The sequence below is a fragment of the Corythoichthys intestinalis genome, chromosome 10 (genome assembly GCF_030265065.1).
Source record: "Corythoichthys intestinalis isolate RoL2023-P3 chromosome 10, ASM3026506v1, whole genome shotgun sequence".
In the NCBI taxonomy this organism is placed as follows: Eukaryota; Metazoa; Chordata; class Actinopteri; order Syngnathiformes; family Syngnathidae; genus Corythoichthys; species Corythoichthys intestinalis.
In genome coordinates, this window is record NC_080404.1 from 18884731 (window position 1) to 18907275 (window position 22545).

Consider the following 22545-nt stretch of genomic DNA (forward strand, 5'->3'; position numbering starts at 1 on the left):
ATTTTGACTCATCACTTGCTCCTAAGGGTACTTAGGAGCACAAACTCAGAAACAAATAAGCAGTGAATGAGATAAATTTGAGATGATCAAATTCGTCTCACAAGACGAGATTAAGCAACAGATGAGTAGCAAATTTTTGCTATGGGGTCATACTCGCCAATTGTTTCAAATTAAATCCATTATAGAGTTTTTCAAACAAGTAGAACTCTGATTTTTTTTTTTTTTCAATTGTAATTTCTTCTCTTGCCAAAGTTAAATATTAGGTCCAGTCAATCTTCCTCAACCAATGTTGATATCCTTGCCTCACAAAATGTAATTGCTTGTATGCTGAAAGTTCCCATGAAAATTCTCTTCCTGAGAAGCTCATCAAAAGGTAGGGTGGCTGAGCAGTCCAAGGCACTGGATTTAGACTCCAGTCTCTCAGGAGGCGTGGGTTCGAATCCCGCCAGTGAAGTTATTCACGAGTTGAGAACCTTTACTCACTGTCCATGTTGGGGTGAATGGGTTGTGGTTCACAAACAAAGTGGCCCACTCAAGCATGATTCAATTGTGCCTCCTTTGTTTGCCACTGTCCCGTGTTCGTTCAACAAAATATACATCAATCTATGTTGCTATCTTTACCTTACCAAAACCTAATAGTTTTTAGGTCAAAATTAGCCCCCCCAAAAAATCTCTTTCGAAGGGTTCATAGCAGGGTAGTGTGGCCGAGCGGTCCAAAATGCTGGATTAAGGCTCCAGTCTCTCAGGAGGCGTGGGTTGGAATCCCACCACTCCCAGTGGCGTTATTCAAGAGTTGAGAACCTTTACTTACTGGCCACGTTTACATGCTGACTTTTATTCATACTGATTCAAATCATTCCGAATGGAAATTTCAGATCAGCTGTTTACATGTCACTTCATCTATTCCGATCCAGCATTTACATGTGACTGCCTTTATTCCGAAAGGACGTTTGACAACTGCCGTCTGACATGCGCAGATTAATCAAAACAAAGCGTCACGTTGCAAAACATGGAAATCGATCGTCGGAGTGCTGCTGTTTTAACTTTAATCCACTTGTTGTGTTTGTGGGGTCGTATCCGCTTCTGCTACTTTGCTCTTTTGCCTTGTAGTAGCCGGTTTTCCACCGGTTTCTAATCTGGTCAACGCTCCGGTCTATTCCGGCTTCGTGTAACCTCTTGTGAACTTTTTTAAATAGTTCACTGTTCTTCGTTTTACGCCCGTCTAAGCGAGCAATTATATTCAATTCTTTTAAAGTTTGAATTAAATACAATCTTTCCGCCGGACTCCAATTAGGTGCGCTGTTTGGAAGCCATGTTGCAAGTGACGTTACTTACGTCACCGAGTGACGTCACCACGTCAGTACGGAGCATGCGCAGAAAGAACGCAACCAGACACCATTCCGCTTCCCTGTTTACATGATATAATTTTACTTCTAATCGGTTTGGGGAAAGGAATATTCCACCCCTGTGAATCAGAATGAAATTCCATTCGGTTTGGGCCTGTTCATTCCGAATGAGGTGTTTATATGGAACACATTTATTCGGTTTGAACATCTAAACCGATTGCAATTGGAATATTTGGCTCCATGTAAACGTGGCTACTGTCCATGTTGGGGTGAATGGGTTGTGGTTCACAAATAAGGTAGACCTCATAAGCATGATTCACTTGTATATCCTTCTTTTGCCAGTGTTCGTTCAACTAAATAAAACTAAATCAATGTTGATATCTTTGCCTTACCAAAACCTAATGGTTTTTAGGTCAAAAGTCGCCATAAAAAAATATCTTTCCTAAGGGTTCATAGCAGGATAGTGTGGCCGAGCGGTCCAAGGTGCTGGATTAAGGCTCCAATCTCTCAGGAGGCGTGGGTTGGAAGCCCACCAGTGGCATTATTCAAGAGTTGAGAACCTTTACTCACTGTCCATGTTGGGGTGAATGGGTTGTGGTTCACAAACAAGGTAGACTTCATAAGCATTATTCACTTGTATATCCTTCATTTGCCAGTGTTCGTTCAACTAAATAAACCTCAATCAATGTTGATATCTTTGCCTTACCAAAACCTGATGGTTTTTAGGTCAAAAGTCGCCATAAAAAATGTTTTTCCTAAAGGTTCACAGCAGGGTAGTGTGGCAGAGCGGTACAAGGCGCTGGATTAAGGCTCCAGTCTCTCAGGAGGCGTGGGTTCGAATCCCCCTACTTCCAGTGAAGTTATTCAAGAGTTGAGAACCTTGAGCTCACTTTCCATGTTGGGGTGAATGGGTTGAGTTTCACAAACTAGGTAGACCTCATAAGCATGATTCAATTGTGTCTCCTTCTTTTGCCACTGTCCAGTCAGTCTTCATTTAACTAAAAATACCTCAATCAGTGTTGATGTCTTTGCATCGATCGAAGTGTCCACAGCAGGGCTCATAGCAGGGTAGTGTGGCCGAGCGGTCCAAGGCGCTGGATTTAGGCTCCAGTCTCTCAGGAGGCGTGGGTTCGAATCCCACCACTGCCAGTGACTTTATTCAAGAGTTGAGAACCTTGTGCTCACTGTCCATATTGGGGTGAATGGGTTGTTTCACAAACAAAGTAGCCCAGTTAAGCACGATTCAATTGTGCCTCCTTTGTTTGCCCGTGTTCGTTCAACGAAATATAAATCAATCTATGTTGCTATCTTTACCTTACCAAAGCCTAATGGTTTTTAGGTCAAAATTAGCCCCCAACAAAATCTCTTTCGAAGGCTTCATAGCAGGGTAGTGTGGCCGAGCGGTCCAAGGTGCTGGATTAAGGCTCCAGTCTCTCAGGAGGCGTGGGTTCAAATCCTGCCAGTGAAGTTATTCACGAGTTGAGAGCCTTGTGCTCACTGTTCATGTTGGGGTGAATGGGTTGTAGTTCACAAACTAGGTAGACCTCATAAGCATGATTCACTTGTATATCCTTCTTTTGCCACTGTCTAGTCTTCGTTTAACTAAAAATACCTCAATCATTGTTGATATCTTTGCATCGATCGAAGTGTCCATAGCAGGGTAGCGTGGCTGAGCGGTCCAAGGCGCTGGATTTAGGCTCCAGTCTCTCAGGAGGCGTGGGTTCGAATCCCACCACTGCCAGTGACGTTATTCAAGAGTTGAGAACCTTGTGCTCGCTGCCCATATTGGGGTGAATGGGTTGTGTTTCACAAACAAAGTGGCCCACTTAAGCATGATTCAATTGTGCCTCCTTAGTTTGCCACTGTCCCGTGTATGTTCAACAAAATATACATCAATCTATGTTGCTATTTTTACCTTACCAAAACCTAATGGTTTTTAGGTCAAAAGTAGCCCCCAAAAAATCTCTTTCGAAGGCTTCAATGCAGGGTAGTGTGGCCGAGCGGTCCAAGGTGCTGGATTAAGGCTCCAGTCTCTCAGGAGGAGTGGGTTGGAATCCTGCCAGTGAAGTTATTCAAGAGTTGAGAACCTTGTGCGCACTTTCCATGTTGGGGTGAATGGGTTGAGATTCACAAACTAGGTAGACCTCATAAGCATGATTCAATTGTATCTCCTTCTTTTGCCACTGTCCAGTCTTCGTTTAACTAAAAATACCTCAAACATTGTTGATATCTTCGCATCGATCGAAGTGTCCATACCAGGGGTCATAGCAGGGTAGTGTGGCCGAGCGGTCCAAGGCGCTGGATTTAGGCTCCAGTCTCTCAGGAGGCGTGGGTTCGAATCCCACCACTGCCAGTGACGTTATTTAAGAGTTGAGAACCTTGTGCTCACTGTCCATACTGGGTTGAATGGTTTGTGATTCACAAACAAGGTAGACCTCAAAAGCATGATTCACAGTATATCCTTCTTTTGCCAGTGTTCGTTCAAGTAAATAAACCTCAATCAATGTTGATATCTTTGCCTTCCCAAAACCTAATGGTTTTTTTGGTCAAAACTAGCCATAAAAAAATCTCTTCTCGAAGTTCACGTAGCAGGATAGTGTGGCCGAGCGGTCCAAGGCGCTGGATTAAGGCTCCAGTCTCTCAGGAGCCGCGGGTTCGAATCCCCCTGCTGCCAGTGAAGTTATTCACGAGTTGAGAACCTTGTGCTCACTTTCCATGTTGGGGTGAATGGGTTGAGGATTCACAAACTAGGTAGACCTCATAAGCATGATTCAATTGTATCTCCTCCTTTTGCCACTGTCCAGTCTTCGTTTAACAAAAAATAACTCAATCAGTGTTGATATCTTTGCATTGATCGAAGTGTTCATAGCAGGGCTCATAGCAGGGTAGTGTGGCCGAGCGGTCCAAGGCGCTGGATTTAGGCTCCAGTCTCTCAGGAGGCGTGGGTTCGAATCCCACCACTGCCAGTGAAGTTATTCAAGAGTTGTGAACCTTGTGCTCACTTTCCATGTTGGGGTAGATGGGTTGAGTTTCCCAGACAAAGTGGCCCAATTAAGCATGCTTCAATCGAGACTCATTCTTATGCCACTGTCCAGTCTTCATTGAACTAAAAATACCTCACTCAGTGTTGATATCTTTGCCTTACCAAAATCTAATGGTTTTTAGGTCAAAAGTAGCCATAAAAAATCTCTTTTCGAAGTTTTCATAGAAGGGTAGTGTGGCCGAGCGGTCCAAGGCGCTGGATTAAGGCTCCAGTCTCTCAGGAGGCGTGGGTTGGAATCCTGCCAGTGAAGTTATTCAAGAGTTGAGAACCTTGTGCTCACTGTCCATGTTGGGGTGAATGGGTTGAGATTCACAAACTAGGTAGATCTCATAAGCATGATTCAATTGTATCTCCTTCTTTTGCGACTGTCCAGTCTTCGTTTAACTAAAAATACCTCAATCATTGTTGATATCTTTGCATTGATCGAAGTGTCCATACCAGGGCTCATAGCAGGGTAGTGTGGCCGAGCGGTCCAAGGCGCTGGGTTAAGGCTCCAGTCTCTCAGGAGGTGTGGGTTGGAATCCCACCACTGCCAGTGAAGTTATTCAAGAGTTGAGAACCTTGTGCTCACTGTTCATATTGGGGTGAATGGGTTGTTTCACAAACAAAGTGGCCCACTTAAGCATTATTCAATTGTGCCTCCTTTGTTTGCCACTGTCCCGTGTTCGTTCAACAAAATATAAATCAATCTATGTTGCAATCTTTTCCTTACCAAAACCTAATGGTTTTTAGGTCAAAAGCAGCCATAAAAACATCTCTTTCTGAAGGATTCATATCAAGGTATTGCGGCCGAGCGGTCAAATGTTCTGGATTTAGGCTCCAGTCTATCAGGAGGAGTGGGTACAAATCCCACTACTGCCAGTGATATCCTTCAGCAGTTGTGGACCTTGTCCACATGATTTGTGCTGGGATGAATGGGTTGTGATTCACAAACAAGGTAGACCACTTAAGCATGATTCAATTATATCACCTTCTCTTGCCAGTGTTCGTTCAACTAAATAAACCTCAATCAATGTTGATATCTTTGCCTTGCCAAAACCTAATGGTTTTTAGGTCAAAAGTAGCCAAAAAAATTCTCTTTCTGAAGGGTTCATAGCAGGGTAGTGTGGCCGAACAGTCCAAGTTTCTTGATTAAGGCTCCAGTCTCTCAGGAGGCGTGGGTCTGAATCCGACCACTGCCAGTGATATCCTTCAACACTTGTGGACCTTGTCCTCACGATTTGTGCTGGGATGAATGGGTTGTGATTCACAAACAAGGTAGACCTCTCAAGCATGATTCAATTGTGTCTCCTTCTGTTGCCACTGACCAGTGTTCGTTCAACTAAATATACCTAAATCAATGTTGATATCTTTGCCTTACCAAATACTAATGGTTTTTAGGTCAAAAGTAGCCATGAAAAGTCTCTTTCTGAAGGTTTCAAAGCAAGGTAGTGTGGCCGAGTGTTCCAAGGCATTAGACTAAGGCAAAAGTAGCCATGACAAATCTCTTTCTGAAGGGTTCCTAGCAACTTAGTGTGGCTGAGCAGTTTAAGGTGCTTGATAAATGGCTCCAGTCCCTCAGGAGTCCTGGATTCAAATCCCGCCAGTGACATTATTCAAGAGCTGAGAACCTTGTGCTCACTGTCCATGTTGGGGTGAATGGGTTGTGTTTCATGAACAAAGTGGCCCACTTTAGCATGATTCAATTGTGCCTGCTTCGTTTGCCATGGTCCTGTGTTTGTTCAACAAAATATACAGTACCTCAATCAATTTTGATATCTTTACCTTACCAAAACCTAATGGTTTTTAGGTTAAAAGTAGCGATAAAAAATCTCTTTCCGAAGGTTTCATAGCAGGGTAGTGTGGTCGAGCTGTCCAAGGCGCTGGATTTAGGCTCCAGTCTCTCAGGAGGCGTGGATTCGAATCCCACCACTGCCAGTGAAGTTATTCAAGAGTTAAGAACCTTGAGCTCACTTTCCATGTTGGGGTAGCTGGGTTGAGTTTCCCAGACAAAGTGGCCCACTTAAGCATGAGTCAATTGAGTCTCCTTCTTATGCCACTGTCCAGTCTTCGTTTAACTAAAAATACCTCAATCTGTGTTGATATCTTTGCCTTACCAAAACCTAATGGTTTTTAGGTCAAAACTAGCCATAAAAAATCTCTTTTCGAAGTTTACATAACAGGGTAGTGTGGCCGAGTGGTCCAAGGCGCTGGATTAAGGCTCCAGTCTCTCAGGAGGCGTGGGTTCAAATCCCACCACTGCCAGTGAAGTTATTCGAGAGTTGAGAACCTTGAGCTCACTTTCCATGTTGGGGTAGATGGGTTGAGTTTCCCAGACAAAGTGCCTAACTAAAGCATTAGTCTCCTTCTTATGCCAGTCTTCGTTTAGCTAAAGATACCTCAATCAGTGTTGATATCTTTACCTTACCAAAACCCAATGGTTTTTAGGTCAAACGTAGCCATAAAAAATCTCTTTTCGAAGTTTTCACAGCAGGGCAGTGTGGCCGAGCGGTCCAAGGTGCTGGATTAAGGCTCCAGTCTCTCAGGAGGCGTGGGTTCAAATCTCACCACTGCCAGTGGAGTTATTCACGAGTTGAGAACCTTGTGCTCACTGTCCATGTTGGGGTGAATGGGTTGAGATTCACAAACTAGGTAGACCTCATAAGCATGATTCAGTTGTATCTCTTTCTTTTGCCACTGTCCAGTCTTCGTTTAACTAAAAATACCTCAATCATTTGCCACGTTTACATGGAGCCAAATATTCCAATTACAATCGGTTTAGATGTTCAAACCGAATAAATGTGTTCCATATAAACACCTCATTCGGAATGAACAGGCCCAAACCGAATGGAATTTCATTCCGATTCACAGGGGTGAAATATTCCTTTTCCCAAACCGATTAGAAGTAAAATTATATCATGTAAACAGGGAAGCGGAATGGTGTCTGGTTGCGTTCTTTCTGCGCATGCTCCGTACTGACGTGGTGACGTCACTTGGTGACGTAAGTAACGTCACTTGCAACATGGCTTCCAAACAGCGCACCTAATTGGAGTCCGGCGGAAAGATTGTATTTAATTCAAACTTTAAAAGAATTGAATATAATTGCTCGCTTAGACGGGCGTAAAACGAGGAAAAGTGAACTATTTAAAAAAGTTCACGAGAGGTTACACGAAGCCGGAATAGACCGGAGCGTTGACCAGATTAGAAACCGGTGGAAAACGCTGACAATCGGCTACTACAAGGCAAAAGAGCAAAACAGCATACGCGGATACGACCCCACAAACACAACAAGTGGGTTAAAGTTAAAACAGCAGCACTCTGACGATCGATCTCCATGTTTTGCAACCTGACGCTTTGTTTTGATTAATCTGCGCATGTCAGACGGCAGTTGTCAAACGTCCTTTCGGAATAAAGGCAGACACATGTAAACGCTTGATCGGAATAGATGAAGTGACATGTAAACAGCTGATCTGAAATTTCCATTCGGAATGATTTGAATCGGTATGAATAAAAGTCAGCATGTAAACGTGGCTAGTGTTGATATCTGCCTCGATCGAAGTGTTCATATCAGGGTTCATACCAAGGTAGTGTGGCATGATTCAATTGTGCCTGCTTCGTTTGCCACTGTCCTGTGTTCGTTCAACAAAATATACAATACCTCAATCAATTTTGATATCTTTACTTTACCAAAACCTAATGGTTTTTAGGTCAAAAGTAGCCATAAAAAATCTCTTTCCGAAGGTTTCATAGCAGGGTAGTGTGGCCGAGCGGTCCAAGGCGCTGGATTTAGGCTCCAGTCTCTCAGGAGGCATGGGTTCCAATTACACCACTCCCAGTGACGATATTCAAGAGTTGAGAACCTTGTGCTCACTGTCCATGTTGGGGGGAATGGGTTGTGTTTCACGAACAAAGTGGCCCACTTAAGCATGATTCAGTTGTGCCTCCTTCGTCTGCCACTGTTCCATGTTTGTTCAACTAAATATACCTCAATCAATGTTGATATCTTTGCCTTACCAAAACCTAATGGTTTTTTGGTCAAAAAAGTGGCCGTAAAAAAAATCTCTTTCTGAAGGGTTCATAGCAAGGTATTGTGACTGAGCAGTCCAAGGTGTTGGATTTAGGCTCCAGTCTCTCAGTAGAAGTGGGATCAAATCCTACTACTGCCAGTGATATCCTTCAAGAGTTGTGGACCTTGTCCTCGCCATTTGTGTTGGGATGAATGGGTTGTGATTCACAAACAAAATGGCCCACTTAAGCGTGATTCAATTGTGTCTCCTTCTTTTGCCACTGTCCAGTCTTCGTACAACTAAATATACCTCAATCAATGATGTTATCTTTGCCTTACTAAAAGCTAATGTTTTTTAGGTCAAAAGCAGCCATAAAAAATCTCTTTCCGAAGGGTTCATAGCAGGGTAGTGAGGCCGAGCGGTCCAAGGCGCTGTATTTAGGCTCCAGTCTCTCAGGACGCGTGGGTTCATATCCCACCTCTTCCAGTGACATTTTTCAAAAGTTGAAAACCTTTTGATCACTGCCCCTGCTGGATGTTAGAGCAAGGTAAGGCCAAAATAAGCCAATCGGTGCCGAGCTCGCGGAAAGTAAGCTCAAGTGAGGCCATAAATAAGCCAATCAGCGCAGAGCTCATGGAAAGTAAGCCCAAGTCAGGTCAAACAGTAAGCCAATCAGCGCAGACCTCTTTTGGACGCACAAATTGCGACAAGGCTGGTGGGAATATTTGTCACTGCCGTCGTGACGTCGCTTCATTCTTCATTCCAGTGATATTCAAGCATTTGTTCCATTAAATATACCTCAATCAATACTGATATCTTTGCCTTACAAAAAACTAATGGTTTTTAGGCTAAAAGTAGCCATGAAAATTGTCTTTCTGTCTATCTAACTATCTAACTATCAACCTGAAGGTAATGTGGCCAAGCAGTCCAGGACGCTGGATTTAACCTCCAGTCTCTCAGGAGGGATAGTTTCGAATCCAACCACTGCCAGTCATGGTAAATGGAGAGTACTTAGCGCATTTATCTACAAGGTTATCATGCCCAAAGTGCTTTACATTAGCATACATTTACCCTTCCACACATACATTCACCAATTCACCAATGGTGTGGCTGCCAACCTGTTGGAGGCAAATTAGGGTTCAGTACCTGGCCCAAGGGCATTTCGACAATGGGTAAACATAACCATAAATTGTACCGCAGACACTTTGGTCCCAGGACAACTGGAGCTACCGACTGCGCCACAGCCACCCAGTCATGTTTCTCAAGGATTGAGGGAGTTGTCCTGACTGAGCATTTTTGGGTGAAAGGCTTTTTTTTTTTTTTAAACAGCATAGACCTCTTCTGATGTTTTTTTTTTTTTCATTGTAACTCTTTCTCGTGCCACTGTCAAGTATTTTGTTCAGACAATCTTCATCAATCAATATTGATTTATTTGCCTTACAAAATCTAATGTTTGTAGGCTGAAAGTTCCCATGAAAGTTCTTCTCTTGAAACTTTTAAATGAAAGTAGTGTGGCAGAGTGGTCCAAACTGCTGGATTTAGGCTCCAGTCTGAATCCACAGTCCAGTGAGATGTGGTTTTGAATCCTGTGATATTCTTCGAGATTTTAGGGCATTGTCCTCACTCGCCGTCTTTGGGTGAAAGGCTTGTGTTTTTCAAACAAAGTAGACCCCTTCAGGTTTTTTTCATTGTAATGCCATCACTTGCTGCTTACAAGTATTAGCTCCAGTCAATCTTCCTCAATCAGTGTTGATAGCCTTACTTTCAAAAATGTAATGTTTTGCAGCCATCAAAATCATTTTCCTGAGCTTGGACTCTCATATGTTGTTTTACCGGGCACTCTAATACCCCTTTCCCACTGAAACTAGTGGGTCAACGCACGTTTTTCCAAGCCGATGCATCCCACTAGCAATTGGCATTTGGCACCTTTCCCATTGACGAAAAAAGCCGTGTGTTTTTTTGTTTTTTTTTTCACCCGTCTAACCCCCACCCTTCCTCAGCTGTGCATAAGGTGCACCACGCTAAGATGCGCTTCGACAAGTGCGACCGAATTCATTCAGTTCAAGGAAGTTAACAATGCAAAGCAACATGGAAGCCTCCTTTCCGTTTGTGTTCTCTGTTTTCATGCGTTTTACTGCCCGCAAAATGGTCGAAATGCAGCAAAGGATCAACACTGTGCTTGTGCTGAGGCAACGTAGGCGACGTAAATTTTGGTTTGAAATTGAAAGGAGTCGTGTACGTCACAGGAGGAGGAGAAGAGCCTTTGTTTCGTCTGTTATGGCTATTGCTAACGCTGCTACACCGACTGTTTGCCGTATGTGGATCCGGGCTAGAGGTTTGTTTTTTGTTATGACGCATCACGTACTAGCCTACGTCACCACGTAGATTAGGGTGTTGACTGTTGACCCGGGGTTTTGCTTTCACACTGCATGGCGATCAGAGCCGAGGTGATTTTAACGCGGGTCGCTTGGCGGGTTGATTGACACGGGTCGAGGCGGGTCGCTGCACCTTTCCCACTGCCACCAAAAGCCCATTGTTAGCGGGTTGACACGGGTTTTTTTGGCCAGTGGGAAAGGGGTATAAGAGTGAACGTTCAAGTCTCTGAGGAGGCATATTTTGATGAGTGAAAGTTCTGTTTATGTCACAAATTTGTTGGTTTTCTTATTGTTGGTCTTGTGAGTCTATGTGAATCTCTTTACCTTTTTAGATGAACTGGCTTTCCAACAATATGGATGCCAACTACAAAATAATAGTGAGAGAGCAGATTAGTGCAAGGTCAGTGAATGAAAGAAGGTTGTATCAGACTGTGCCAGGAAAAATGTGTTGAGACGCTTGGACCTCACTAGAAACACAGTAGTTCCACAGCACTGCCCAGAGAGAGAAAGAAGAAACTCCACATAGCAGAGGATATTTTCGATCCATTGACCTCTGGGTTACGGGCCCAGCAAGCTTCCACTGCGATGAGGGTGTTCATCACCCCCCCCCCCCCCCCCCCCACACACACACACACAAAGGTAATGAGGACGGACAGCACAAACCTGAGTGTTGGAGAGTTACTGCCCATCAACAGTTGCATTTTGTTGCAGTCTTCTGTGTTAATATTCCAGTTTTTTTTGTTTTTTTTTAAAAATCTGAACACCAATGGATATTGTGAGTTCTCTTTCAACCATTGGTCCAGAATATGTACATTTGGGTCCTGACAAGGGCACTGTTTCTCTTTGAGATGCAGGCAGACAGTTGACATTGCACAAGCCCATCCATCCATCCATCCATCCATCCATCCATCCATCCATCCATCCATCCATCCATCCATCCATCCATCCATCCATCCATCCATCCATCCATCCATCCATCCATCCATCCATCCATCCATCCATCCATCCATCCATCATCTTCCGCGTAGTCCGGGGTCGGGTCGCGGGGGCAGCAGCTTTAGCAGGGAAGCCCAGACTTCCCTCTCCCCAGCCACTTCAGCCAGCTCCTTTGGCGGGATTCCAAGGCGTTCCCAGGCCAGCCGAGCGACATAGTCTCTCCAGCGTGTCCTGGGTCGACCCTGGGGCCTCCCGCCGGTGGGACATGCCCGGAACACCTCTCCAGGGAGGCGTCCACGAGGCATTTGAACCAGATGCCCGAGCCACCTCAACTGGCTCCTCTCAACGCGGAGGAGTAGCGGCTCGACACCAAGCCCCTCCCGGATGACCGAGCTTCTCACCCTATCTCTAAGGGAGAGCCCTGCGGAGGAAACTCATTTCGGCCGCTTGTATCCGGGATCTTGTTCTTTCGGTCACAACCCACAGCTCGTGACCATAGGTGAGGGTAGGAACGTAGATCGACCGGTAAATCGAGAGCTTCGCCTTTTGGCTCAGCTCCTTCTTCACCACAACGGACCGGTGCAGAGTCAGCATCACTGCAGACGCTGCACCGATCCGCCTATCAATCTCCCGCTCCCTCCTACCCTCACTCGTGAACAAGACCCCAAGATACTTGAACTCCTCCACTTGGGGCAGGATCTCATCCCCGACCCGGAGAGGGCATGCCACCCTTTTCCGGCTGAGGACCATGGTCTCGGATTTGGAGGTGCTGATCGTCATCCTAACTGCTTCACACTTGGCTGCGAACCGCCCCAGTGAGAGTTGGAGGTCACGGCTTGATGAAGCCAACAGCACCACATCATCTGCAAAAAGCAGAGATGCAATGCTGAGGCCACCAAACCGGACACCCTCAACGCTTCGGCTGTGCCTAGAAATTCTGTCCATAAAAATTATGAACAGAATCAGTGACAAAGGTCAGCCTTGGCGGAGTCCAATCTTCACTGGGAACGTATTCGACTTACTGCCGGCAATGCGGACCAGACTCTGACACCGGTCGTACAGGGACCGAACAGCCCTTACCAAGGGGCTCGGCACCCCGTACTCCCGGAGCACCCTCCACATGACTCCCCTAGGCACACGGTCGAACGCCTTCTCCAGATCCACAAAACACATGTAGACTAGTTAGGCGAACTCCCACGCACCCTCGAGGACCCTGCCGAGGGTGTAGAGCTGGTCCACTGTTCCACGGCCGGGACGAAAACCACACTGCTCCTCCTGAATCCGGCACAAGCCCAGGTGCGTAAAAAAATAATTCCCATTCGAATTTGAGAATATGACCTAAAGAATTGCATTAGTCATTTAACAATATTATAAACACTTATGGTTTTTGGCAAGAGCATCAAAAGACAATACACCAAAAGCAATAAATTAGTAACTCGTAGCTCCCAAACCAGGTCATCATAAATGACATGCTTCTTATCTACTAAAAAATTTCAGTGCTGTAACAACTCTGTGTTAACATGCAAACTGCAGGCGATTGTAATGAGAAGGTTTTTTGGCACAGGGCATCATGAATGTGTGAATATTTGATGCAACTTCATATTGCATGCTCCCAAGTGCCAGGTATGTTGTACCAGCAGATGGTGGCTTATTAGATCTTGTATGTTGTGTGTATGGTGTGAAACACTGTGGCAATTTGTTTACATTGACCACGTTCTGGCTTAATGATGTTTCCGTGATGGCTCCATGATTTCCGGAAAGAGTGGAGAGATGAAAAATTGCCAACGCTTGAATCCATGGATTCAATAAATGCTTTGCCATCGGTAAATGCTTCGGTTTTGTCAAGATATTCAGGCAAGTTCAAAATAAAAATAAATTTGAACTGTAATTTTGTTTTATTCTAAATATTAAGAAAAACAAAAAGAGGCAAAGTTATTGTATATTCAAGTTTATTTTCTAATTGAAAATGACAGATGTACTGGATTCAGTGATATTAAGAGGTTCATAGAATGATTTATCATAATTGTAAGAATCATTTCAGTGACAGATTATTCCTGGGATGCGCAATCTTTCCCACACCTTGGATCAGCTCTATATCCTGTAATGAAAACTACTTGTGGGAACAAGGACAAACACCTCTGTGTGTCTGGGATGGATGAAGTCATGCTGCACTGTTCATTTTCTGTTTGCCACGACTGCACAATACCTTGAGGAGAATGACAGCTATGGGCAACATTTCCGCACACACACACAAGCATGCACACACACCCGCAACGGCTGTCAGCTAAGGTGTAAATCAACACTGTGGATGGAAGACATCAAGTAAAAAGTAAGAAAACAAACTTTTGGGAAATATCACAACAGCATGTTTTCACTTCAGGATTTTCCCATATACAGTAAAACCGTATACACACTCTAAAAGACGAAACTTTAAAAAGATTTTGGTAATATTTAAGAATATACCTTACGAACAACAGCAAAAAATAGTTTTGAAAAATTAGCTTTGGAGTATTGGACTACCATTTGGAAAATACTATTCAGTAGGGGTGTGACAAAATATGAAAATGGTGATGTATCGTGATACTTTGTTTCCCAAAAGGTTATCGATATGCTCCTGCCAAGAATTGAGATGTCGTTTTAAAAAGGTGTCGATGTCTAAAAAAAATACATCAAAAGGAACCAAGAAGTTGCTACCAAAATCTTCCACCATAATAGTGACTCAGTTAACTCTAAAGATGCATTGACGGTGCTCGACGCCCAATCCATTTAGACTGGGAACGTTCGTTCATTCGAAACCAGAGCATTCACAGTCATTCTGTCCGATTTTCAGAACATTTACAGTCACTTGTTGTCCATTTTAGGGCATTCCCATGTCATTTCCTGTTGAGTTTGAGTCACTGCCTATTCATTTTGGTGATTCCCAGGTCACTTCCTGTTTTGTAACTCAAAATAAACAGGAAGTGACCCATAAAATACCCCAAAATCAACAGGAAGTAACTGAAAATCAACAGGTAAATGACTTCAAATGGCCCAAAATTACCTCATTGCCTGGCACTGGCTGCCACTGACGGCCACAGACGTTCAATCCGTTTGAAGTGGGAGGGATGGCAGCGAATTCGTTCATTCGCTGCCACCCTCCCAGTTCAAATGGATTGGACGTCTACTAGTGATAAACTCATTCCAAATCACAGCAGAAGCTTGTTTTTCTGTTTATTAGTTGTTTGTAGAATATCCTAGAATGATTTCCTGACCAATGTATCAATAATCGTTGTATCGCCATATCGTCAGATCATCATTATCGTGAGCTTTGTATTGCAAATCGTATCGTATCGTGAGGTATCAAAAGGTTCCCACTCCTACTATTCAGTCACCTTGTGGTTCTCAAACTTTTATCACCACCCAAAGGCTCTTCAAGCCCACTTACCCAATCTAGTCATTAGAGACGTACATCATTTTAGTAAAACCTTAACCCACGCACTGAGCATCATTTCATTGGCGTACTGCAAGCAACACGTCACTTCCGCTCATTAATAATCATGACATTAGCTACTGTTACTAAGTAGGGACAAGCCACCGTTTGTCCCTAATAGGAAATGAATGGAAATCGTGTACGAAGGAGATGTTTACAGAGCTAAACCTACCAATTCTCTTCGAAAATGATGTGCCTGGTGCCAAATTGACTGGCAAAGATGTGGAAGAACATAAAAATGTTCAGTTAAAGAGATGGCTTTAGTGTCGAAGGCTGAAAAAGACGGAAAAAAACGAGCCGACCTAAGCACAGCTTTAGCTTTTTTATCGACGCGACTGACAATTGCCACGTTTACATGGAGCCAAATATTCCAATTACAATCGGAATATTTGTTCAAACCGAATAAATGTGTTGCATATAAACACCTCATTCGGAATGAACAGGCCCAAACCGAATGGAATTTCATTCCGATTCACAGGGGTGGAATATTCCTTTTCCCAAACCGATTAGAAGTAAAATTATATCATGTAAACAGGGAAGCGGAATGGTGTCTGGTTGCGTTCTTTCTGCGCATGCTCCGTACTGACGTGGTGACGTCACTCGGTGACGTAAGTAACGTCACTTGCAACATGGCTTCCAAGCACACGCACAGCGCACCCACACAACTTTTTAAATGAACGGCGTATCATTCCGAAGTTTTGTTTCCACTTGAAAAGTTAAAACAGCAGCTGATCTGACGATCGATCTCCATGTTTTGCAACGTGACGCTTTGTTTTGATTAATCTGCGCATGTCAGACGGCAGTTGTCAAACGTCCTTTCGGAATAAAGGCAGTCACATGTAAACGCTGGATCGGAATAGATGAAGTGACATGTAAACAGCTGATGTGAAATTTCCATTCGGAATGATGTGAATCGGTATGAATAAAAGTCAGCATGTAAACGTGGCTATTGACGTTCTCCTGTTTCAACAAGCTATCCTTTACCATCAGCCCTGTCTTTCTTATATATCCTCTGGTTGTCCTACGTCTCTTACCGTTCTTGGGGGTAGTTTAGTTAGCTTTGTGACAGCCAACGAACACTTTTAATTTTTTCATTGATAACACATCTTAATCCTATAATTTATTTACACTTCCCCATCACAATTTAAAAAATTTTTTTTATATATATATTACAGAAACGGTAGCAGTGGCAGTCAGATACCATTGTAATTCTTTTCAGGTCATTCATTGTCATACAGAGGCAGTACGGCACAACGTTACGCTAAAAAAATAACTTAAAAATATAAAAATGGCTTACCTCTTTGTCCTCTGAAAGACCATGCCAACCCAAAATAATGTTTACTGCATATGAAACGTGAATGGATTCGCCGGGCTGGTGTTAAAGTCCGCGCAAGTTGATTCGGTCTTCGCATTTTTTCCTTTTGGTTTTTGGTTTCCAAAAACGTATGAAGAAAACATCCTTCATGTGTCGTAATGTCTAGAGTCGTTTCTACAAGTTCCAAAAAAGCAATGCGTGATCTGCATGTTCGTTTTTGAAAGATTACCGGAGAAAAGTAGCACTAATTACGTTGGGTCTATGCGAGTGCGGGTCTATAATGTTAATGGTGTTATACTTATATAGCGCTTTTCCACCTTTCAAGGCGCTCAAAGCGCTTTACACTATCTCGCCATCTTTGGCTTTACTTCCGTTTTACGATGCGACGTCACGGTCTAAAAATAGCCTGCGTGCGGTACGCCATTCTTAATTCTTTCAGTTTTCATTTCCTGTTTTCTCCAATTAAGCCATTTGAACATTTCTTTTGAAATGATTATTAGTGTGTCACTGATACTATCTATGGGTATCGGGTCGTACCAAGAAATAACGTGCCCTATCCTGTGCAATATTTACTTTTTGAGATCTAGTTTCCAAACTAATGGTCGCCCTACCCAAGATGGCCACCATGTAAAGAAGGAGCGCTTGACGCCGTTCCCAAGTTGATATCTAATAGTGTGGCATTTTTCTGAGTTCATCACTTCATTTAAATTCGCTCATTCACGCATTCATTCATTCGCTGCCATCCCTCCTACTTCAAATGGATTGGAAAACTAACACTATCAACGGCACACAATGAGTTAAGCAGAGTTTGACCATGATAGCAATTACTTTGCATTCAAGTGACTATGCAATAATCTATATCTATACTTATGTATAAATAGAACTTTGTCTGTGTCTGTGTGTATTCGTTCCCTATGGACTCCAAAAGGCTGGGCGGATTTTGATAAAATTTTACACAGATGTACTTTGTTTCTGGGAAAGTTCTTGGATAAGTTTGATCCCTGCAAGCCTCCATTTAGTGTAGAAAATTAATTAGACATTCCAAAAATTAGCATTGACAAGCCCTGATTGTGCAGGCGACAGTGCCGTCTTTTGGGCAAAAGACACGTCTCTTGCAATTGTGATGTCGCAGTTGGCGTTCAAACTTTACAGTTTCATGTACAAATTTAAATGTGCTGTGATGATACGTTGTGGCTTTGAGTAGGCAACAACAAGATGCTAATGCATCTTTCGAAAAAAAAAAAAAAAACATTTTCCAGAATATTGCTAAGGGATTTGTTTCGGCTGGATATTCATACTATAGCGACTGTTATTTATGATGCGTTACGCCTGCAATGGTTCATGGTTAGTTGTGGCAACCATGACTGAGAATGGTGGTTGTTGTTGTTAAGTTCTGTCTGCCGTTCAATAAGGGATTGCGCAGAGTATGGGGTACAAAAGCAGCAAGTGTGAAACATAAAAACTATCTATCTCATTCTGCTCCACATCACTCACCACAATACTGTACACATGATGGAAAAGCGATTGCGTATTAACCCCTTTGTGGTATGCTTTTACTATTACTGTATTACAGCTGCATCTCTAAGTAGAGTATGTTTTATCTGCCATTTGGTTGTATTGCGCTCACGTTCAGAATTGTTAATAACGGCATTAGAGTATAACGGCGTTACTCAAGGCGTTATTGTGTTTCAGTAGTTAGTAATCTAATTAACTACTTTTCCTTTACTGTTCCGTTACCGTTACTGAGGATGTAAAGGCGTGCGTTACCATGCGTAACGACGTTGGTGAATGATGCGAGAAATGTCTGAGAGACACGGAGAAAGCAGTGCGGGAGTGTGGAGGAGGAAAGCGAGCTGTGATGCCGTTGCAAACGTGATGGTAAGTGGCTCCAATAAAACCTGACTGTAGCAGATAGCCCACAAACTACGCCTGCATGATGCAACAGTAGATATCATATATAAAACTAGATGCGAAATGATAAGACTCACCGGCGTTAGTAAACAGCCGCCATCTTAAAGCAGGAGACTTCTCAGGAAGTCTTTGTTGTAGAGAACCTTCCTAGCGAACCTAAGTAACTTTTTTATCTAAAATACTCCTAAGATGCAAAATATTGACTTGTATTTATCTTTAAATGATGAAACCGTTTTAAAATGTTCAAATGTCGAAAGTAGACAGAAGGGAACTAATGCAATAACGGGAGTAATTTTAACAAATTTAACAAATGATTCACAGCATTAAATGACTTCCAAACATAGCAAAGGTTACTTTCTAGTTATCACAATATCCACAATGCCCCTATGTCAGGTTAAGTTTAGGGTAATGAATTGGGCTAGGGCCAATTGTCCCAAAAACCTTTTGAACCCTTTGAATAATGTGACCTTTTTAATTTTTTTTTTTTTTTTGAATGAAAATCAAAACAAAACAAAACATGAAAAGTAACACCAGTTACTTTGCCAAGTAACTAATTACTCTTACATTGGGGTAACTGAGTTACTAACTCAATTACTTCTTGGGAGAAGTAGTTTGTAACTTTAATCAATTACTTTTTTCAAGTAAGATTAACAACACTGTTCATGTTAAACAAACCCGAGCAATGCCTGACCATACTGCTAGTTTAGTATTTGAAGAAATAACAATTATGTATTTTGAATCAGTGGGTATATTGGACAAATTTAGAGTTGACGGTGTCAAGCTGATCTGAGGCCATCCTGACATGCTATATTTCCTTTTCAGGTTAATTCAACCATTTATTATGCAGCAAAGCATTGTGGGTGGTGTGGTGGTAACATGACCTCGCTCCTCGCAGATGCTGTTGCGGTTTGAGCTGTTCCAGCTGTAGGAGCCACCACTGCCCTAGAGCTCCCTAGGGGAGTGTGGCATTGTCACATGATGTGGATATGGAGGAGGATTATACCAGGAAGGAAGGGCCACAATTACATCTGCCGCAAGCTAAAGAAAAGGAAAGGGAAAGAAACCTTTTTTAAATTTTTTTTTTTATCTGAGGTAGAAGAGTCAAGCCTTCAACAAATGTTTGTCTCCAAGCGGATGAAGATGAGAGAAGCCAACAACTTCAGTGATGAAAGTGCTGACTTGCTTGATTGCCAGTCTTGTAATTACAGTACACACATCAATTAAACAGACGGAACCATGAGCGTGTGGGAAATGCCAGGAAATGACAGCAAGGTGTTGACTGGTGAGAGAAGCATCGTTTTGATGAGACTGAATGTTTTCATCAGAAGAAAATGGCTCTTTCTGGTATTTCCTTCTCATGTTCTTCCATATTGATCACATTGAATCGATGTGCAATAATGCCCAGGGCCAAAAGTCAACTTTAAGAGGTTGTTCATTGATTTGATTACGATGTGCATTCGTAACATGAGCTTAAAGAGTCTAGCTTAGACAATTCATTCATCTGAATTAATGACCCACCTTTATTTTATGGTGGTAAAAAAATGCTCTGAAGTATTATAGATGTATTGCAAGGGCAAATTCAAGTGACTATCAAGTACTTCTCCTTAGTATACCTTTATCCCGCTTGAGTGTAATTTTCACTTTTTTCTCTCTCCACTTCGTAAATTGATCTGCCATTCGCTTAACTGAAAAAATAAGTGAACATTAATTTGTACTTATTGAAGCGGTTAATGAACTATTCAGGGGAATCATTTTACAGCGGAACATTTAACATTGAATGTTCCTGAAATATGTCATTTAACTGTTTAAAGCCAGACTACATTTAGCTAACAATTTAAAAATATATAACCACATGTTTTTATAGGCAATAAAAAGGTCCTCTTTTTTACTTCTACCGCATTCTATACACTGTATATATTTGGTTGTCACGCTGCTTTTCAAGAAAACTGAGCAGACCGAAAAGCCAAGATGCCAGATGTTAAAATAGATGGTGGCCATTGTTGAGCCACAAGCTTGAGGTTATCAGTGCTGACACATGGCTGCTCTCATCTGCCAAGTCTGCTGCTCGTCTGGCCTGAACCACTGATACATTTGTTCTTGCCCGTCCACTTATTCCAGCAAACCAAGTCCAAATCATACACTGGGCTACTCTGTCATTGAAAAGACAAGCATGAAACATTAACTATGTCATCATCATTGGTCGACTGGCACATTACTGCACGCTCTTTTCACATCTGGACCTCATTGGGTATACATCTACGGTAGGTTGTAGCAAAAAAGCATTTACTTATATAAAGCCTATATATTTACAATATATTGGGTCTGCACAATGGCTTAGCTGTTGCCACGGGTTTTTGTCAGCGACTCAAGTTTCCTCCCACATTCCAAAAACATGACTTTTAAGTTGAAAGAAAACTTAGATTTGTCTGCGGATGTGTACTGTATATGAGTGAGGATGGTTGAGGATGACTATCCCCAAAGTCCCATGAATTTATATTTTAACGTAACACATCATCTTAAGGACTGAATGGAATCTCAATCAGGACCCAGCCCATACAAGTCCTACCGTTAAAAGTACATGCTAACTGTTCTTGTACAAATTTTACTGTACATCTCCTGACTTCAGCAAAAATCCCTACTAGCCGTGTTTAGCCATCTTCTCTTATTTGAAGAAAACTAAAGCTAGTGGTGAAGAGTAGCACACTGTACTGTGAACATCCTCACTCTATAATTTTGAGGACCCCTATATTTAGGGATGGGAATTGATAAGATTTTTATGATTCTGATTCCATTATCAATATTGCTTAATGATTTGATTCTTTATCGATTCTCTTATCAATTCTAATTTGGCCTAATGGACTGTATGAGGTTCTGGGTTCAATATGTTTTATGGTTCATTCGCCTCGGGGTGTCGGTTAGAACACGAGGAGCGGAGAGTGGAGTCTTTGGCACTTTTAATCCAATTTGGCAACAGGCACAACTATATACAGGCAATGAGCAGATGAGAGCATGCGTGGAAAGATGTTGATGTATTTGTATGTGTGTGGAAGAAGACTGGAATGTGTGGGTATATGTGTGGTTCTGAAAGGAAAGGAAATTGCATCATATTAGTGCTGATGCAATAAACAATGCAAATTGACTGTTAAGCAGTCCATAACACACATACATGACTCGTACAGTCTAATCAACACAAAGGTAGGGGGGCGCAAGTGCGCACGCACAACCCAGAAGCACGCTGCGTGCACGTGCAGTCATCTTGGCATTAAAAGTGGCGAAAACTAAGCACTTTACACTCATATGGATGTACAACATCATTTTAAGATTCTAAACTAACACATTCCCTCTCAACACAAATGTGCAACACGAATATAATGTAAACAACGCTCTCCTCGACGCAGCGACGATGAGCGGGAGCAACCAGCCGACATAACAGTAAAAACACGAAACAGTCGCGCTGATAACGGCTCTAATTTATCATGAGAACTTTATGACATTGAGAGGAAATACTTACTTACTTCATGGACGCACACAAATAACTCTTCTCAAAATGTGCTCCTTACGCCTATTCCCGGTCCCAGAAAATGAAGCGCTTGTGACGTAGGACAATAACAGGAAGTAACTGACCCATGGAACTTTTCTAACAGGAGTATTAAAATAGCTAATTAAACCGTTTAGGATTATTTTAGATGCATATATGTTATGTTTTTCTTAGGGGTGCATAATATCCATTTATTGAAACCGATATCGATAACTTCCTGCTCCTCAAATCCGATACCGATATCGATAACCGATAATAAATATATAACTTTTTTCAAAGTATATTCACCCAAGTTTTTGAACACCTGGAGGTTAAAAAAAAAAAAAAAACTAGTGGTGGATTCAACATAGATTTTTGCCTTTGACCTCACCAGATTTTTCATAATGACATGATCATTATTATGAACAAAACAAGGACAAGAATAGTCTTGACATCAAATAAAGTGCCAATATTTATTTTTTCAAATAAATATAATTTAAGTCAATCACAATCAGTTAGTCAATATAATTGAAGATGTGTTTCCTGAATAATTAGCACTGAACTAAAAAATAAACCCAACAGATGTTGTGCTTTGTCATCAAATAAAAATGTTTGGTGCTACAGGAGAGGAGACTGCTTTGGTCTTG

At 42.4% G+C, this 22545-nt stretch overlaps 8 non-coding genes across 8 annotated transcripts; all 8 read left to right on the forward strand.

The window, feature by feature from the left end:
* The first annotated feature begins 2118 nt into the window (after window positions 1–2118).
* Window positions 2119–2200, forward strand: trnal-aag (transfer RNA leucine (anticodon AAG)). The gene has a single exon. It is a non-coding gene; the product is annotated as a tRNA-Leu (tRNA).
* Window positions 2201–2413: 213 nt separating this feature from the next.
* Window positions 2414–2495, forward strand: trnal-uag (transfer RNA leucine (anticodon UAG)). Its single transcript has one exon. It is a non-coding gene; the product is annotated as a tRNA-Leu (tRNA).
* A 510-nt stretch (window positions 2496–3005) lies between these two features.
* Window positions 3006–3087, forward strand: trnal-uag (transfer RNA leucine (anticodon UAG)). Its single transcript has one exon. It is a non-coding gene; the product is annotated as a tRNA-Leu (tRNA).
* Window positions 3088–3617: 530 nt separating this feature from the next.
* trnal-uag (transfer RNA leucine (anticodon UAG)) lies at window positions 3618–3699 on the forward strand. Its single transcript has one exon. It is a non-coding gene; the product is annotated as a tRNA-Leu (tRNA).
* A 531-nt stretch (window positions 3700–4230) lies between these two features.
* trnal-uag (transfer RNA leucine (anticodon UAG)) lies at window positions 4231–4312 on the forward strand. The gene has a single exon. It is a non-coding gene; the product is annotated as a tRNA-Leu (tRNA).
* A 530-nt stretch (window positions 4313–4842) lies between these two features.
* Window positions 4843–4924, forward strand: trnal-aag (transfer RNA leucine (anticodon AAG)). The gene has a single exon. It is a non-coding gene; the product is annotated as a tRNA-Leu (tRNA).
* Window positions 4925–6551: 1627 nt separating this feature from the next.
* Window positions 6552–6633, forward strand: trnal-aag (transfer RNA leucine (anticodon AAG)). The gene has a single exon. It is a non-coding gene; the product is annotated as a tRNA-Leu (tRNA).
* A 229-nt stretch (window positions 6634–6862) lies between these two features.
* On the forward strand, window positions 6863–6944 carry trnal-aag (transfer RNA leucine (anticodon AAG)). The gene has a single exon. It is a non-coding gene; the product is annotated as a tRNA-Leu (tRNA).
* Window positions 6945–22545: the final 15601 nt, after the last annotated feature.